General features: G+C 40.7%; 1 protein-coding gene and 1 pseudogene across 2 annotated transcripts in view; both read right to left on the bottom strand.

The window, feature by feature from the left end:
* LOC308648301 (high mobility group protein B1-like) overlaps nt 1–19,442 on the bottom strand; it is a 311,195-nt pseudogene extending 291,753 nt beyond the window's left edge. Inside the window, exon 1 of the transcript in view lies at nt 18,861–19,442. The product of the transcript in view is annotated as a high mobility group protein B1-like (transcript). The remainder of the gene's footprint in view (nt 1–18,860) is intronic.
* The window catches only part of STON2 (stonin 2), a 1,178,066-nt gene that overhangs the window by 279,424 nt on the left and 878,293 nt on the right, over nt 1–20,349 (bottom strand). The gene's annotated exons all lie outside the window — the stretch shown is intronic.

A 20,349-nucleotide genomic window follows, 5' to 3' on the forward strand; every position in this document is an offset into this window, starting at 1 on the left:
TCTCCCACAGTTCGGAGGTGGGGCTTTTAGGCAATGATTAGGGCCATGGTCTCACCAGTGGATGAATCCATTTGCTGAATGAATCCATTGATACCTGAATCACCTAATTGGAGGTGGGTCCTAGTTGGAGAAAATAGGTCCAGGGGGCTAACCTGGAAGGATTCATCATTTCTCTGGTCACTTTCTCTCTCTTTGCTTTTCAGCTGCTATGAGGTGAGCAGTTTTCCTCTACCACACCCTTCCACCATGATGTTCTGCCTCATCTTAGACACAGAGCAATGGAGTTGACTGACTATGGACTGGGTCTTCTGAAACCTTAAGCCTCAAATAAACTTTTCCTTCTCTAAATTGTTCTTTCAGGTATTTTGGTCACATCAACAAAAAGTTGGTTAACACAGATGCTATTATTCCAGTAGCACATGTGTTTTTATGCTTCTTCTCTACCTGTGTTAAAATTGTCACTTCCTTGGCTCTAGGAAGCCTTATCATCTTTTTTTTTTTACCTGTCCTTGGTTCACCTGCTGCTCAGTATGTTGTCCAGTTTCAGAAGCATTTACTGTGCCGTTCTCTGTGATGTGTTCAGGGAGCTGGCATAGAAGAGACCTGAGTGTGAACATTCTGGTCCTGGAGAAAGCCACATTGAGGAATGGAGCCAGAGTTGGCATCAGGAATGCTCTTGGACACAGAAGCAAAGGCCACTGAAAGGGCCTTGTCCAACAAGGAGTTGGTGGCAGAGCAGTCACAAAATAAGATGGGCCAGGCCAGCATGGTGGACATCATTATCATGTAGACACTCATCAGCCATGTAGCTTCATATTTCATCCACAATTGTTGGACCTACAGGGGTCTATTTCAGGATCCTGTGAAAATGAAGGTTAGCCATGAAGCAGTACAAAGATAAACATGTAGGTCCACAGAGACCCAGGAGCAGGCAGAGCTGCAGTTACTGCATCTTCTAACTCATTAGATGTAGGTGTTTAGCATAAGTCAGCAGATTTGCTGACCATGGTCCTCCTCTGTGGGGTTTCAAAGTCTCTCTTGGAAGCATGTTCTTTTAGGATGAGCCCCAGGCAGCAGACACTCTGATGGACTGGCCTGAGATTTATACTTTGCCACATTTTTATCTTCTGCCCTTCTCTCCTCACCTTCATTTCCTTTCTCTAGGGTCTTCCCATTTGCAAAATTGAGAAAGCACACATTTAGCATTTCCAGTAGAATGGAACAAAAAGACCTTATAAAAAGGAGACATGATCTCATAGGAGAGGGATGTTTATTTGCCCGAGCCCTGGAGAAGTTCATTCTAAGAGCACAGTTTTACAGCCAATGAGACAAACACCTGTGAGAGAGCTGGTTAGAGCAAATTAGGAATAAAGAATGGTCACAGCCGTAGGGCCCTCATATCTAAAGGAAGCAGCACAGATTTAAAGACCAACACTCAAAGTTACTTTTTTATTTTCACTGACTTTAATTTTCTATTTTTTGCTGTTTTATTTTGTCCCTTTATATTTGGAAAGAGGGGAGAGTATTCTTGGGGATTTGAGAGAATTAAATTAAAACTAGTAGCTACAGTAGACATTAGGTGTTAGTAATGACTTTCTCTGAGAAAAAGCGGAAGGTGGGTTTAAACTTGGGGTTTGGAACGTGGTTACCACCATGCTTATTTTTTTATGAATTTTTAAAAAAATTTTTTTTATTAGTTGTTGATATACGTTTATTTTAATTATTTATATGCGGTGCTGAGAGCAGAACCCAGTGCCTCACACATGCCAGGCAAGTGCGCTACCACTGAGCCACAACCCCACCCATTTTTTTTCTGAATTTTAACTTGTCCTTCTTGTCTACTTTCCATTTGTCCTTCTTCCACTGAGGCCGTGTCATGTCCCTTGACCTTCTCTGGCTTCTTATATGCTGAGCTTAAGATTCTTTAAACAAGGCCACCCCACTTTCCAGATCTCAAAGAAAGGAATTATTGTTAGGGACAACACACAGTAGGTAGTCAGATATTCTTTAAAGTAATGAGTGAATGCGTTTTGGATTTAACACATATGTAGAAGCTGAGGCTCAGACTCTTGCATACTTACTGTCCAAGGCTATATCCTAGCGAGTAGCAGAGCTTATGGTCTAGTTGAAGCCAAGGAAAATGTACATTAAAATCATGAACTAATGGACATAGGATATAGTCAGTGTCATGTTAGTACAAGGTGTTCCCTATCAGTCATCAGAGGAAGGCTGGGTGGACAGGGGCCATTGGCAAATTTCCTGGACAAGGTGGAACTTGGGCCAGATGAGAAACAATCAGAAGCACCGGGAGGAAGGAGCGGAGTGTTGCAGTAGGAGGCAAGTTCTGAGCCAAGGCTGAGAGGTAAGAAGGTTTGTAGATTATTCAGGGAATGCTTGGGAGACCAGCTTGGACATAGAAGTCTGAGAAGAGGTGCTGTGGCAGCTGAGGCTGGAGAAGTCCACAGATGCCAGACTGGGAGGCACTGGCTTTTTTTTTTTTTTTTTTTTGAAGTCAATTGTGTCATACTGGTTGCTAATTTGCAGGGCTGAAGTGGATGCCATGGTGCATGCTCTGTCCAGACGCTCCCTTTAGGAGAAGCATGTGTTGCCTCAACTTCCTTTGTACTGAGGGCTCATAGCTGAGTTGCTCTCCAGGAATGGAGCTGCCTTATTTAGTGTTGTGCCCCCTGTTGAATGACTAGTTGATGTGGCAGTGCTAGGTGTGGCCCTCTTGCCCCAAGGTGGATCTCAGCTTCAGAACCTCCGGGGATGGGCAAAGTCTCTGTTCCAATCCAGCCTCTCTTTTGACCAATGTCTGCTCTTCCCTTCCTTGCACATGTGGGTTGGCCAAGCACTCTTCAATACACTTTCTGCAGGAAAACTATTGTCTAAGGAATGGTTTCCAGGGAAACCAAACTAAGCCGACAGAGACTAGAGTGTTCCAGGAAACCAGTTGAGGCAGAAATGGTCCTAGGAAGTGACTCTAAAATGATTTTTTGAGCTGTTGGAATGGTATACCAGTGAAAGAGAGAATGCATTGGTAGATGCAATAGCTCAGGCAGAGGGAGATTGGGAAAAGTGGTAATTATGAGTACTGAAGTTGCATGATTCTCACTGGTGGCTGTGGATAGACTGGTGAAACACTTAGGGTGATCATTGGTGAATTTAAAGCCATTGACTTGTAAATGGCAGAGGTACTTCCTGGTAAATATAAATATTCTTTCATCTCTTGCAGCCAGGGGGAATGAAAAGTTAATCAGGCTCAGTATTTAATTAGGAGGCCTGCTGATCTCCACAGAAGGTTGAATTCACAACCCTGCAGGTGCATACAACCTCCAGGTCCTGGTATGGAAGGAGAGAGGACTTTGAGACTTGAAATGGGAACATTTGAGTTGATGCACTCAAAATTTTTAAATCTCCAGAATTCCCTGGGCCCTCCAAACCTGCTGAAATGGCTTACTCTGAAACTTGGAGTATTAAAGCCTGGGAATAGGATGGTTGGAGTGAGACCAGAAATGAAGGGAAGGATGTGGGAGACGATGGGAAGAAATGAGGTTTATGTTCCAATGGTCACTAATGCTCCAGTGGTTACTAGGGTAGGAGGTAATTTAATACATTGACAAATAAGGCATTGGAACAAAAATAAATATAGTTTGTCTATGTACAGATTATACACAGTAAATCTTACATGTCCTCAAGATAGAATGTATTTTTCTCTTTTCTGTTTTCCAATTTCCATTTTAGGTTTTATTTCATGAAATAATAATAACAATCCTCACAACAGTGATTAAACTAATAAATAACATTGTGCATTAGTGCATGAGAATAAAGAATGTACATTATAAATAATAATAGTTTATTTATGATATTGTCTCTACTCACCCTTTCTACTCTCCCAGCAAGGTGCTTGGGGATCTCAGAAAGCTACCAAAAAAAAATAGAGCAGTGTATATATATATATATATTCTGTTACATATATATGATATAGTAATATGTACATATATATTTCACCACAAATAAGAAATCTTCCAAATGATAGTTCATAAGGAAAATGATAATCTTAGAATAAAAATCATTAGAGATAGCAGACATTTATTAAATGTATAGGCTATTGAAACTTGGTTTTATGAATCTCAAAGCCAATTTTAACACTCTTGGATAGCCAATACATAAAAATCTTAGTAACTGAAATGATTGACTCTCAGGTAGAAACATATATTTAAATGGATTTTCTTTTTGGCAAATCTTCCATTATGCTGCAACTTCAGTGGTTTCCAGATGTCTGGATTCCTTTGACTGATATATTCTTAAAAAATCTTTTGGGGACCAACATAATTTTGCAGTGATCTAGGGAACTGGTTTCTATAAGAGCTGGGATAGACTCTGTTTTGCTGCCTACGGCATTAGAACTCTAGGCCTTGGGACCTCAGAACTCATATCAGGAGCCCTTGGGTTCTCAGCCTTTTGGCCTTGAACTGAGGATCACACCATCAGCTTCGCTTGTTCTGGGTCCTTCAGACTTGAATGGAGCCATCCTACCAGCCTCCCATGGCCTCCAGCTTGCCTTCAGCCTCCCTATTGGTTCTATCTCTCTTGAGAAACTGACTAATAAACATGGCAACTGTCAAATTAGTGAGTTGAGTAGCCATCAATTGTATTTACTTTGTATAGATGGTTTGAATTATTTAGGCCAAACATTTCCCTTCGCTTGTCCTCTGTAATCTAAGGCACACTGTTATTTTCCTTAAATCATGCATATTCTTAGGCTATGCACTTAAATGTGTCCTATGAGAGTATACTGTACTAACCAATTAGTCAAATATTAGAGTAAGCATGGAAATCCCTGTCCCTGTGTTTGCTAATTTCTAGCCTAACTGATTTGCTTAGGCCATAATCTAATTCAATAATATCCCTGGCAAAAAATTGCATACTATCTCTACCTGCCTTTGGGGACATCAAAATATCATGATTTAGAGATCCAAATTTCAAAATTCTTTAAAGCTTCTTTTGAATATTAGAATATACAGAATAACAAACATGCTTTGGGGCATTTTTCTAAATTGTATAGATAGGAATTGGAAGCTGGAGCCATCTGGAGCACCTTTTCCTGTTGCTCCCTGCAACAAGGGTACGTGGGAGACAGGCAGGACCAGCCTGTCATCTCCGAGGGGCTGAGCAAGAGGTTAAGGGTCAATGGCCCAGTCCCCACCCCAAGACTGGGAAGAAACCACACTGAGCCGGGAGTTGTGTCAGCTGTGAAGGCGCAGCAGATCTCAGCTTTATTGTGTCAGGGACAAGGTTATATAGTGATATAAGGAGGGAGTAAGAAGAGAAAGTATCGAGAACCAATAGGGGGCAGTTATGTTCTATCACTAAGGGCCTAGGAAGACTTCAGGTTAAACCGTTAGGCAGGGCTAAGGTCAAAAGCCCTCTTGAAGGCTAAAAGCCTGCGCGCACCAATCCAGCCAGGTCACGTATACAGAAATGCTCTAGAAGAGCCCATGAGGCCACCTCAGCCAATGCCCAATAATGGCCGTGGTCCCAAAGGAGGTAAAAGGTTCCAACATTTTCCCACTGAGTCAATGTCCCTTCTCCCTGTTTCTTATATTTTATGTTTCTTCTGAAATTAGAAGATGCCATAATGGGATGGCAAGATATTGACAGATGTGAATATGTGTTAAATGGTAGATCACTTTTTATCTTTGATTTTAGAGATTTGCTTTTGCCCTTTTGGCCAGATTTTCAAGACTAAAGACTCTTGATTGTGTGACCCACATACACAGGAGAAGGTCAATTGATTGTGGAAAAGAGGGGTTCACAAACTGCTTTATGTTTATTATTGCTTTTTTACTTACTAGGCCCATGTAGACAGAGATGAATAATAAAAATAATAAAATACTGTTAGGCTGTAGACCACAGCCAGGGAACAGAAAGAGATGTAGATAATTGGATGGGCTAAAATAGATAATGAGAATTGGGGTCCTGGAATTTTTAAGTTATTTTCTGTGATTAATGTGAAATATAAATTTTTTCTAAATACAATGTCAATTTAGTGAGAGAGAGAGAGAGAGAGAGAGAGAGAGAGAGAGAGAGAGAGAAATATATTCTTGATTTTGGTCAAAAGATGCCATTTTTTTTTTTGGTCATACTTGATGAAGCAAATATATTCACTACTCCTTTAGATGGCTTGAACTCTTTTCCTTTTGGAAATGTCTGGTGCTCTGCCCTCAAAGGAAACAACATAATGAATGAACATTTGGTGAAAGTGCTTTGTTAAATTTCATTCAAAGGAGTCTACTAAATAGCCAAATGCTATTAAAAGCAGCAATTCTTGTTTGGTCTGTAGACGATTCAATTATGGAAAATACCTAGAAAGAAGTCGTGAAAAGAATCTTATTAAACAAGCAACTAGTTCTTCTCTCTTATGCATATTTTAAAGAGGGGTCAGTCTGTGAGCTTACTGGTGATTGACTGCAGAACTGGGCTGCCCATTTTATTGAGATTATAAGGGGTGGGAGGTAATGCAAACAGATCCCTTGTAAGAATGTTTAGGAAGTTCTGTGGAAAGAAGAGAGAAGAATAAGTTAATCTCTGGTCTCACTTGATGTTGAAGGCTATGTTTAAGGTAAGAGCAATTCTGTTAAATAATATCCTGTTACCACTTTTATTAATCTATCTCCAATGAGATCACTCACTTCTGAGTTTTGTAGCATTTTCTGCATGCTATTTTCTTATCCATTCATGATATGCTGCTTTACATCAGCATAGAGGGAGGTTAAATTCCTGTCCACTGAGTGGGCCCTGTTTACTCATAGTCAGGACACTTTTGTGTTAAAAAGCTGCCTCCCTCCAGTGGCTCAGCAACTTAGCCAGCATTGGGCCAGGCAGCCCTTGACAGGTCCAGCTACCTTCACTCACTCTGCTCCCCTCCTGTAGGTCTTCATGTGTCTCTCCTGCCTCTATACAGTGCTTCTAGTCAGAGGGCATTATATCCTAAGATTTGGATTTGGACTTAGGAAGATGGAAAATGTCCATTTGACCTTTGGGCAGGTTACCAGCAGCACTTCACTGGAGTTTAGAGCATATTCTAGGTAATTGAAAATGGCATAGTTTTTCACTTCTTCTTTGTCATTGTCCCACATGTGGGAGAATTCAACAGTGTGAAAGGTGAAAGGAACCCTGGCTAAAGCAGGATGCAGGAATTCCTAGGTGGCATTATCCAATAGTATCTGTTATGGATTTGATATGACGTGTCCCCCAAAAGCTTCTGTGTCAGTACAGTAATGTTTGCATGTGAAATGTCTGGATTGTGAGGACTGTAACCTAATCTGTCCATCCTAGCTTGAATGGACTGACTGGTGTTAACTGTAGGCAGGTGGGACATGGTTGGAGAAGGTGGGTCACTGGAGGTGAGCCTTGGAAGGGTTCATCTTCCCTGCTGCCTCTTCCCCTTCCTCTCTCTGCTTCCTGGCCACCATGACTGGAGCAGCCCTCCCCCACCATGCCCTTCCACCATGGAGCAGCCCTCCCCCACCATGCCCTTCCACCAGGATGTTCTGCCTCACCTTGGACCCAGAGCTGCAGAGTGAGTCTACCATGGACTAAACCTCTGAAACTATGAGCCAAAATAAATGTTTCCTCCTCTGAGTAGTTCTTTTTGGGTATTTTGGTCACAGTGAATGCAAAGCTGACTAACACAGTATCCTAAACTTTGTCAATTCCCTGATGCTTTAGCTTTTCATTGCAAGTATGTCTTTTATTTATTTCACAAACATCTATTAAAGTCCCAATATGTTCCTCTGAATTAGATTCCACTAGATTGCAAATACTTGGAAGGGCACAGACTACATCTTATGCCCCTTTAGAGCTTTCTTCTTTTGCTCTTTATTTTAAAATCTAGCAGAGTACTGTGAACCTTGCAGGCCCTCAATACTTATTTGTAATTAAATGCAATGCTGAACGAAGTCCCAGCTTCTTGAGATTTCAGACAAGAAGCCTGAAGGTAGAAGAGGAGAAAATCTAGCAGCTATTGAGTACTGTGTGTACTATATGCCAGTCCTTTGCTGGGTGCATTATCCAGCAGTTCTTGCTGGAGCCCAGAGCCTACTTCTAGGGATTTTGAAAGGAACTGTCAGGGCCTCCCATTGAGATAAGTCATGAGTGAGAACATTCTGAGGCCTCACCACGTACTGATTTCTGGAATGACCGTCATGTGAATTCCAACTTCAGGGCTATACTCCAAGATAAAAGATGGAGTACTGGAGAATCCAGGGCTGCAAAGAGACTGCAATGGAAAGGCCCCAAGGAGAGTTGAACGTGGAGCTCATCAAGAAGAAATAAAGAGAAAACACAGTGGGTAGTTTGAAAATATCTCAGATTTTTTAATGCTCCCTGTTGGATACATAGGAATTATTCTTATCAGGATGTGATTCAAGAGACGCCCAGGATAGCTCTCAGATTACTACTATATGAAAGACCAAAGAAGTTCCAGAAAAAAAAAAAAACACGTAAAAAATGCAGGTATTGCTTAAACCCTTAAATTTTCGTTTTTTACTCTATGTACACATGCTTTACTTGTAAACAATCTAAATGTGAGTCTCATTTAAATGTAATGTCCTGGATAAATATTTCTTATGCTCACTTAGTGAAAGTCCCGTCTTTCCACATTCAGTTGATAGGAACCCTGGGGCTCTGAAAGAAGAACCTTTTAGAGATCTAAAAAAGCTTATACTAGTGAGTGGTGTAGACAGGATTTAAATTTGGAACTATTTGGCTTTAAAACATTTTTATATTTTTAAAAGACTATTTGCTACTCTGCATCATTCAGGAAAGCCTAGCATCAGACAGCAAGGGCTGTGTTGCAGGTTGGGGCATCCAGAGCACCTTATAGCTGTCTCTCCCTGTGTATAGAGTTTGGGGAATGGTGCTCTCCCCCCTTAACCATGCTGTCTTGCTGGTTATGTCTTTTCTTGCAGTCTCAACGAGAACTGTATGTAATAGTGGCTAGGCACGGTGGTGCATGCTTGTAATCCCAGTGACTCAGGAGGCTGAGGGAGGAGGATTGTGAGTTCAAAGCCAGCCTCAGCAAAAGCGAGGCCCTAAGCAACTCAGTGAGATCCCATCTCTAAATAAAATACAAAATAGGGCTGGGGATGTGGCTCAGTGGTTGAGTGCCTCTGAGTTCAATCCCTGGTACCCTCCCCCACCAAAAAAAAAAAAAATAGTCCTATGGCATTTGACTCTGTTGAGTAAAAAAATCCTGCAACTGCCCCAAAGCAGAACAAAATATTTCAAAGAGCCACAACAATGTCCTTAATGACTCGATAATTAAACCAACAGTATATAAACACAGTCTAAATGTAAGCAAATTACTTGGGGTGGGAAAAAAATCCTCAGACTCTTTCAAATGATCTGTTATTTGTTTAATTAGAGAAGAATCTTTCTTTTATTCTTTTTTTTAGAGCCATTGACAATGAATTCTAGATGAAGCGATAGGAAAAAAAGTAGTAATTAAAGGCATCTTTCCCGATAATAGCGCAGGAAGAAAAATTAAATATGAATTGCGAAATTGAAGGATACTTGGCACAGATCCCTTAAAGGATCTGTGAAATGTTGAAGTTGCTCTCTTCATTTGGGGCCCCTTAAAACAGAGCTGAGACAGACTGTTGAATAGGAAGTTTTTTGGGGAGGTGATCCCAGGAAGAAGAAATGAGGGACTGGTGGAGGTAAGAGAGAATACAGTCTAAGAGAATGAGCAAGCTATTGGTGTAGGCAGTTGAGACTCAGTCTTATTGGGGACCCTCTGAGAGAACAGGTGGAGTGTACCTTAAAGTCGTCTTGCTGAGGGACAGTTGGAGACAGAACATTTTTTCAGCCTTCCTTATTGATTGAAGGGTGCTCCTGAGCACTTCCAAGCTGTCCTAAGCTAGCTCCTAGGGCATTAGAAGGCTTTTGGGTGGAAAGGCAGATAGAGTCCCCTAGAGGTGGGAACTGGAAAATGCTATTATGTATGTAACTGTGGAGGGCCCTGGTGAACTCAGAAATGGGCCAAGGGTACAGGAGGTGGAGTGTAACAAAGTGTTACAGAGAGACTTCGTGAGAGGTCCTCCTTCCAGATCCGTGCAGACCAATGGAAATGTAATGCAAACCACATAGGTAATTTTAAATTTCCAGTATCTACATTAAAATAAATGCAAAGAAACAGGTGAAATTACTTAATGATATTTATTTAATTCAATGTCTCCAAAATATTATTATTTCAGCATTTATTACATGCAAAGGAATTATTAATGAGACAACTAACATTCTAAGTCTTTGAAATCTGCTATGAGTTTTATACTTTTAGCATGTGTCCATTCAGGCCAGTTACATCTTAAATACTTGAGAGTTACATGTGGCTCATGATTACAGAATAAGATCACAAAGTTCAAGGAGAATATGAGACAGACACCCATTTTGGGAACATCATAATTTATGGAACTTTCTCTTTCCTTTCCATTCCAGATCCCTTTCTTCTGGTTTATATATCAAAGATAGTCAGGATTAATTTTGGCTTAAGAATATTTTTGGGAGAAGACAGGCATCTAATTTGGCCTGGCCTTAAAGATTGGTTTTGCCAAGTGGAGTTCTACCTATAGTTACTGCACCACCTTGTCTATTTTTATATGCACAATATAAAAATGTTTAAAATACATCACAGTTTTGACAACTTCCCCCTTTTGTATTTTTCCTTTAAAAATCATCTAGGAAGACTAGAACATGGCTTATGCTTATTTTTTTTATAGTTGAAAGGAATGGAAAATATTCTTAATTGACTAATCTTTCAACCCCAACCTGTTTCTGTTCTTTCTGCCTCTACTAGGAAAACTATTAAAGCATGACAACAAACACTTCATCGATTTCCTAGTCTTCCTTGAAGTTAGCACTGACCATGTGATAATGTTGGCCAGTGAGATATAAGCTGAAATTCGCTAGTGCTTCCTCTTTGTTTTCTTCCTTCCTGGAACTCAGATATGAGGACTGGCAATGTGGCAACCATTTGGAAACCAAGGGCAACCAGCATGAGAATAAAGGTCATCATCATGCTGAGGATGGTAGAGGAAAAGATAGAAAGAAGTTTGATAGAGCAAATGGTAATCTTGGGCTTCTTTGCCAGCCCTGAAAATACTTTCAGACTTATTGTTATATGAGACAAATAATGCTTTATATGTTTAAGTCACTACTAATTAATTTCTTTATTGTTACAAAAATGAATTCTTATCTGAGATACAGAGTCCCTGCCAAAACCACCACTGAAAAAAACTCAGTATGCAATTGTTTTCTTGCTATTCTCTACAAGTGGCTAATTAAGCAGTCATCCAGAAACACAATTAGAACAAACAAATGCACAAAATGTTGCAAATCTGAAGTTATCAATTCTCCAGAGACCTAATTAGATATCTCATATCTTTGGAAAAGTATAGACTATCAAAGCATTTACCTTCATGTTCCTGCCCCGAAGCCCCTTTTTAAAAATGACTACAATTTATTCTTTGAATCATCAATCTTTTCATTTAAAGGGGTAAAAAACATCTCTTAAGATCATTCATCTCTGGGTCCCCAGATCTTCTTTGAGCCTGACACATAGAAGGGGATCAGCAAATGTTTATGATAGGGATGAGCTGATAACACTGTGCAGGTGAAAGTCACTTCTATTCAGGATTTGCTCATTCTTTTGGGAAAAGCTTCTCCTGACTTTTACAGGCTGTCCTACTCTGTGGACAATATTGGCCCAGTCTATAGCTACCTCAGGGGCTTCTTCAGGAACAAGTCCTCCTTCACCCTCCCACAGTAATTTCCTAGATTGCTAATCACTGTAAAAAAGAAGTGGCAAGTTTCCATATTATCATTATTTTCCTGAACAAATAACCTCAAATAAACATTTACTAGAACCATATAAAAATTCTATTCTTTCCCTTCTTCATGTGGGTGAAACTCCTATTATAGAAGAGCGAAGGCCTCAGTGTTCAGATTTAGCCATCCACATAGGAGGATCGAAATCCATTCTTAACCCTTTGTGGCCAAACCCAGCATCTTTGAATGGTTAAAAATAAAGTTTCTCTGTTGACTCACCCAGATTTCTCTGTGATCTTTCTGAGGATGAAAGTCTACAGGATCCTGACGTCTACTTTTACCTGTTGCTTGATGGTTGAACTTTTGCAACTTGACTTCATGTTGGAACAGATATTATAGTTATCTAACCTTGGAGTACTTACTTAAGTTTTCAGAGTATCAGTTTCCTCATATTTAAAATGGGATTTATGCCAGGTGCAGAGGCACATGCCTGTAATCCCAGCGGCTCGTGAGGCTGAGGCAGGAGCATTATGAGTTCAAAGCCAGCCTTAGCAAAAAGCGAGGTTCTAAGCAACTCTGTGAGACCCTGTCTCTAAATAAAATACAAAATAGGGCTGGGGATGTGGCTCAGTGGTCGAGTGGCCCTGAGTTCAATCCCTAGTACTGTTCCCCCCACCCCCCACCCCTGCCACATGGGATTCATAGGTGGGCATGATGGTGCATGCCTATAATCCCAGTGTCTTGGGAGGCTGAGGCAGGAGGATTGCAAGTTCAAAGCCCAGCCTCAGAAGTTTAGTAAGATCCTAAACAACTTAGTGAGACCCTGTGTCAAAATAAATATAAAAAGGGATGGGATCAAGTGTCCTGGGTTCAATCCCTGGTCCCCCCATCTCCCCCCAAAAAAGGAATTATAGAAGTTCGATACTCATTGGGTTGTGGTAATGGCTAAATGAGATGATAGATATACAATGCTTAGCACAGTGCTTTGCATAGAATAAGTCCTCAACAAATGTTACTTGTTATTAATAAAATTAATATTATTAAAATTTTAATTATATATGACTGATAATTATTGATAAAATACTATTTAGAACTATTTGACAAGAATTTAATTAAGTAGGTGGAGCTGACTTGTTTTTGGGAGCACATGGCTTCTGTGTTTGTTAGCTTTGCATCACTGTGACAGATACCTGAGATATATTATTAGGAGGAAAGGATTATTTTTGGCTCACAGTTTTGGAGGTGTCAGCCTGTGTCCAGTTGGCCCATTGCTTTCAGGCCTGTGGCAAGGTAGCACATCATGGTGGAGTACCTGGTGGAGGAAGCCTGTTAATCTCATGGTATCAGGGAAGCAAAAGGAGAGACAGAAGAAGGGGCTGGGGTCCAATGTTCCTCTCAAGGGCACACCATCCAGTGACCTAACTTTCTTTCACCAGGCCCCATCCCTAAAAATTCCACAATCTGCCAATGGTGTCATGAGTTGGGAACCAAGCCTTTAACAGATTGGCTTTTGGGGGACATTCAAGATGCAAACTATAATGGTTTCCCTGTAGTTTTCTTCAAATTAATAATTGTAATGACTTATCCAGTTTCTTTGGTTTTCTTGTGTGATCTGCTGATGGCCTATTTGAAAACATATCAAAAACTAGAACATTAACTTGAAGGAACAGATGAAGGACTTTCTCTCCAAGTAGTCCTAGAAAGTAATAGAAGAATCATTTAAATTCAGTGTTCCTTTCTCTAGCCTATGCATCAAGATCAGAGCAGCATTTACCATCAGCATTAGAATATCTTTTAAGGATTCCTTTATAGCTATGTGAAATAGAATCAGGGATCCTAATATCCAAAGAAACCTCATTTGTGTCTAGTTTTGACCCTGCTTGGACCTGAACAGTGGAGAGTGGAAGAACAAAGTTGCTCAATATTTTTAAAGTCAAGAAAGCTTAGCTTCTAATTCAATCAGGGTCCGGAAGAAGGAGGGGGAGGGTGGGTTCTTTGTTTTGTTCCAACTAGTTTACTCTGACTCCTGCAGCTGGTTAGAGTTTCTAAGAGGCTGTTAGTTCCAATTAATTTGGTATACACTCCTGTATGTATGCTTGATGAATTTAGAGGCAGCAATGAATTTATCTGTGCACCAGCCATAAAATTTCCATTACTTTTCTTAATGAATTTTACATTTGATTTTGAAAGCTTTTAAAGAAGTTGCTCATTTGTTTTTCAGGGCCTTCCCCTCCTCCTTCTATATAATTTGTGTCAAAATAAGAACTTCACTTGGAGAGAGGTTGGACGTTTCTATAAGGCATTTTGCATTCAGGGCTAGGGAGACTGCCTTCTCCAGTGTCTATAAACTTTACAGACCACCTATCATCACAAACTTCTTGGACTTCAAAGCAGAGTAAAATAGGAAGTCCAAACTGAAAAGGATGCTTTTGCCAGAAAGTTACATTACCAATTGCAAAAGGGAAAGGCAACGCTTTATGGAGTAGGATGTGAGAGAGGCAGAGATTTTTGCTGCAACGATGCCAGCTCCAAGTTCCCATTTCTGAGCTCTGTGCTTCCCTTAGTAGAGAGAACTGGCCAGTCGAGAAGCACCGGGTGCTATGAGTCTGATTGATTCCTTGCTAAAACCTGGCCGGAAGATTCTCAAACACTAGAGATGAATGAGAGAAGCTGCTAAACCTGCATTTCCAAGCTCTAAGCAATTTTCTTTCTTGCATAGTATAATGACTAAGCTATACTTTTGAAGCAGCCTATTTCTTTACTCTTGCATTCCACTCAAACATACAATTTTATTAGGTAAATGCAATCACATCATAATCAGAAAATATGTCTGAGAGGCTATGACTCTAAGGAACTAAACTGTGAATGTTTATGTTGTCGGTTTCTTGCATCGCTGGAGACTCTGTCTCTTTTAGGGAGACACTTTTTTTTTTTTTCGTGTATCGATTCAGAATGGGCTTCTGCTCAAGAGATGGCTTATTCTTATGGAGGTGTGAGCACTGTCAGGGGGCAGGAAGGGCTGCAAGGCAATGAGAAAGGAGAAGGGAACTTAGACATGGAATGTTGGTGAGTGGAGGCCATTTCTAATTCCATCTAGAAGTGGTTAGTTTCTTTTGGCGGGATAGACCTTTCCAACCTTCCTCTTGCCATTTGTTGTGGGAAAGAGCAGGAAATGAACACTTAGAAGGTGGGACCTAGTCTGGGCCTTACTCTGAGCTTTGCTCTAGGGCCTGGTTATCACAGAGCCTAGACATGCTGACAACACATTAAGTGTACCAGGAAGATGGCCTCCTGGGGAGTCAAGGAGTCCGCTGCCCCTTTACCCAGGGGCATTCCTGAAAATGGGCCAGTCTTGGAAGCCCCGCCACAGTCCACTCCACCAGTTGCAATTCTTTCCTGCATTCAGTATTTTCCATTATCTTTGGGCCTGTGGCAACCAGTTGAATAAAGTGCTGCACCACATAATGATGTCTGGGTCAATGACGGCTCACGAAGAGGATGTAGCCCCATATGATTATAATGAAGCTGAAAAATTCCCAATGCCTAGTGGTATGGTAGCCATCCCAACCTCCTAACACGATGATTACTCCCGTGTTTGTGGTGCTGCCAGTCCTATAAAAGTATAGCACATATAAATATGTATAGCAAGTAATGCTTGATAATAAAAGGCTGTTATAGTTTATGTATTTACTGTACCATATTATTATTGTTTTAAAGCGTATTGCTTCTATTCATAAAAACAAGTCTACTGTAAAAGAGGATGCTGTGCGATAGGGCAGCTGCCTCTCACATCCTGTGTTTACTGTGTCTCAGTTGCATCAAGAGGCCACCACCAGTGGCCTCTAGATCTGTGTTAAGAACTCTCACATGATATTCACACAAGGACAAAATGGCCAACTGATGCATTTCTCAGAATGTATCCAGATCTTAAGCAACACATGACTGTATTATGGTCCAGTCTCCAACGTGAAAACGAGGGTAAAATTTGAAATCATCTTGGTTCAGAACAGTAAAAGAAAAGTAGCTGCTCTGTGAGTGGCATATTCCTGTGGGTGGGTGGAGTCTAATAGTAGGTGGGGCTGGATGATAGAAAAGGCCTAAGGCAAGGGCCCAAAATGAGTTCACAAATGCCAAGTGGAAGTAAAGTACATGTTGGAAAATGTGAGGTTTAACCTGACCTTTGAGAAGTAGATAGGATTAAAAAAGAAGGTAATGAAAGATTGGAGCAGGACAAGGAGGCACAGAGATCAGTAAAGAGGCTTTGCTCCTATTTTGTAGGAAATGAAAAGAAAGGGTAGGATCAGTTCTACCTAATCAATCCTACAGTGACAATGGACTGTGGGTCAGCCTTTCATCCGAAAACTGTGCCACTTTCTGGTGCCTAAAGGAGGAAGTTATCTCTGCCTCATTTTCTTTTTTTGTTCTTGTAGTGCTGGGTATTGAACTCAGGCACTTGTGCATGTAAGGCAAGCACTCTACCAACTGAGCTATATCCCCACCCTCTGCCACATTTTCTTCACAATGAAATGGGGCCATTGGCAATAGAGTGGGTACTCCATGCTGCCTAGGTACCCTGGCATGTTCTGTTTCCATGTTGTTATGAGATAGGAACACTTACAGATGAGGAAACTGAGGCTGGAGCAGTACCGCAGCCTTCCTAAGACACAAAGGCCTCTTATCCCCACAGTTAGTGTACCATTCCATGAACACTACTCTTTCCCCCTTACTTGGTATTTTCTGTGGAAAAATAAAGTAATAATTGTGACATTTATTTCACTCCATTTGCAGGACAAAGTTCTCTTTTATAATCTGTTGAGCCTTCGCTGAAGGTAAAAATATAAATAAAATTTGAGACCCCATTGTACAGAAATAACTGCCCATCCTGTCATGACTACGACCTGACAATATCCTGGAGAGGGTTGCTCCTATTTCCAAGAGCAGAGAAGGTATGAACCAGCTGCCTTGGAGCAAGGAACACATATTAATATGACATCAGGTTGGCAAAGTTCATTCACTGTTATCTCAAGTTATCCTACTAGCTTGTGAGGTAGGCAGCATTTTCTGGATAAGGGGTCTGTGTTCTAGAGAGTCAGTTGTTGAGTATCAGCCACGTTAGTGCAGGAGACCAGTTTTCCGCTTCCTCTCTCCCGTCCTCCACCCTCATCTGTTAATGTGCTTTTGCTGCTGGTATAAAATAGTGAGAGCTTCCCTGCTTCCCTCTACCCCTGGATTCGTATCATTCACAAAATTCCCATGTGACCCTTGGGGTCATGGCTGTGAAGGTGGAGGGGCTGCTCCACGCTGGTCATCTACAGAGCGCCCCTCTGGAGGGCTGTTGAGATCACACGTAGTATGAAGGGAAAGAGGTCAAAACTGTTTACCAAAGCAGCGCTCACTCGGGCCTGCTGGTGAGGGTGCTGACACATTCCCCTGCCCAGATAGCAGAACTTTCCTCATCTTTCATTTCTACCCCAGTTTATGAAAACGTTTGATTTGGATCTCTGTGCAGGGCTGCGTTCCCAGTGGGATCAGATCACATCACCTCATTAGTCCCCCTTGCTGCTCTTCACAGCAAAGGGTGAACCCACCAAGGGCCGCTGGTTAAGGACCACTTGGGGCCCACAGTTCTAAGGGCCGGACTGAATTGTTTCTTGACCTCAATATTTCCCTCTAACAGCAGGGCTGCGTGGGGAAGAAGGCCAACTCTGGAGTCCCGCCAGCAGAAAGTGCTTGGAGCTGGGGAATTACCTCTGAGCTCTCCCTAGAATTATCAAACAAGCCTTTTGGAGCAGCTGGCCAGGGCATTTGCATTAAAGAGGGGGTTGGAGGAAGGGGCAGTGGCACTTGGAGAGTAACACTTGTTATGCAGCCATAGGGGACACCCCTCTGCCTATCATGAAAGCCTCAGGTGTTCACTCTCCCTCATCCTGGTAATTACTCTGCCTCTGAGGCTTCATGCACCTGTGGTCCTTGTAGAGCCCGGGCTCAGAGTTGAGAGCGAGATCCCTTGACCGAGGTTGCCTGAGAGATGAGCTCGCAAAGGTGAACATTTCATTGAGAGAGTGACAGAACTTTTCAAAGGATGGCTCTGTTTCAATTCCTGGAGGGCTGTGAAGACCTGGTATGCTGGAGGGTCTTTACCCTGGTGTCTGAGATCATGAGAAAGGCGGAGGGTGGTTTGTGCTAGTGAGTCCAGTGTGGGCTTTTTAGGAGATCTGCATATGAAAGCATTGGACATTTCAAACGATGGCTCATTTCTATCTACTTCTCTAGCTGGTCAGTTATTTTTTGGTGCCTGGCTCCCTCTTAACTTCCTGCACAAAAGGCAGATTTTCAGAGGGCAGGGCTCATGTTGTAGATATCTTTCTATCTTCAGAGTCTGGTGAACAGTCTATCCTCTGCAAATATTCATTGACTAAATGTTTTGACTTCATTCATTTTAAATGTTAGATGAGACTTTTTATTTTTCATTTATTTAGTTATTTATTTTACAAAATAGCTGCTATTTTTTTCCAGAATGGTATTCAGTTAACAGAATAATTATTTGTTTTTTTTTAAATATTTTTTTTTAGTTGTAGACAGACACAATACCTTTATTTTTACTTATTTGTTTTTTATGTGGTGCTGAGGATTGAACCCAGTGCCTCACACGTGCAAGACAAATGCTCCACCAACTAAGCTAGAATCCCAGCCCAGAATAATTTGTGCTGTGCACCAACGAGAACTGCTTTAATTTTTTCATGCCAATTAACAATCCCTGTACTGTACCAGGCAAGGTTACTGGCCTATTGGAAATACCACCAGGAGAGGGCTATCTAAAGACACATTCAGTAGTGTGTGAACTATACAAAAAACAAAACAAAACAAAAAACAAAGAAAAAAAAAACACTGTATGGTTTATAAACAAATTTTATACAGCTCATCATTTCAGTTTTTTTAATGTAAAAGAGTGAGTTGTGCACATTCACTGCAAACAGGAGGTTTAAATGCAAGACAAGAAAAAAAAAACTGCACTAGAATCAAGTTATTCATCCTCTTCATCTTCTTCCTCTTCCTGATGACTTTTTTTTTTTTTTTTTTTTTCTGCATCAGGTTTTCCTTTAGCTTGGTAGGCAGCAATAAGCTTCCAAGATAAAGGGAGGAGAAAACAGAAAGGAAGGAAAAATGTTTCATCTTTTTCCTTCAGCTTAGCAGCTTTCTTTCCATAAGGCTGCTTGTCTTCTGCAGCGGGGTTAATTCACACCTCTCCCAATCTCTTTGCAACATTATCAATAGATAGGCCAGGCTGTTCTTTGATTTTGGGGCAATATTCAGAAAAGAGCAAGAAGGTCACTTGGGTATGCTGGGACCCTCAAAAAAATTTTTTTTGTTTCCCCTTTAAGAAGGGATATAGATCTTCATTTCTCTTTCACAACAGCCCTTGTCTGCTTTTGCCATGTCTTTAAATTTTCCTTTCTCCTTCCACCCCTCTGATAGCACTTCTTAGAAAACTCCAAGAAGTTGATAGAAGCATCCAGGTGCTCCTTCTTGTGCTCCTCCTGACAAGTTTGCACAAAGAATGCACATGATGCTGTTTTGCCTCTCTGCTTCTTAGGAGTTTCTCTGACCATGTTTAGTTGTTTTTCCTCAGTATAACACAGAGCCACCCAGTGCCCAGCTGGATCTCACTTGCCCTGGCCTTGTTTGTATCTTCTTATTATTTTTAAATTAGATTTTTGCTGTAAAAGTAAAGCAGGCCCATAGTAAAAATTTAGAGTATAAAGTATCAAAAATAAAAATGAACTTTCTACTACGAAGAGTATATCACAATTAACAGTTTCTTTTTTTTAAAGAACATAATTTATTTGAATATATTATAAATATTCAAATACATGCCTTATACACAAATGCAACTTCTTTACAAGTGCCCATTAATTACATACTAATAAATTTCTGAATCACAATTAACAGTTTCTAATTTTTTTCCAGAAATGTCTGATGAGTCTACATCTCAAGCTGCATCAGGTTTTTTATTTTCACAAGTGGGATCATGCTATATTTATATTTTGACAACTAGCTTTTTGGTAGATAACTATCTATCTTGAACATATTTTTTTAAGAGAGAGAGAGAAATTTTTAATATATATATATTTTTTTAGTTTTTGGTAGACACAACATCTTTATTTTATTTTTATGTGGTGCTGAGGATTGAACCTAGCACCCTGCGCTTGCCAGGCAAGCGCGCTACCACTTGAGCCACATCCCCAGCCCTTGAACATATTTTTCTAATAGTACATATTGATCTATTCTAATCCTTATAATGGTACCAATTTATACTCTCACCAATAGTGTACATAAGTGACTATTTCTTTACTTTTCTAATTAACGTGGAATTAGCAAATGATTTTCTCTTTGTTATATAATAGGGAAAACAGTAACTCATATCATTCAAATTTGCATTTAGCTATGAACTACTTTCAATCTTTCTCTCATTTAGGGGCTATTTTATTTTCTGCAAATGGCTTGTTCAGGTCTTTT

Source organism: Spermophilus citellus (assembly GCF_964194105.1).
Source record: "Spermophilus citellus genome assembly, chromosome: 4".
Taxonomy (NCBI): domain Eukaryota; kingdom Metazoa; phylum Chordata; class Mammalia; order Rodentia; family Sciuridae; genus Spermophilus; species Spermophilus citellus.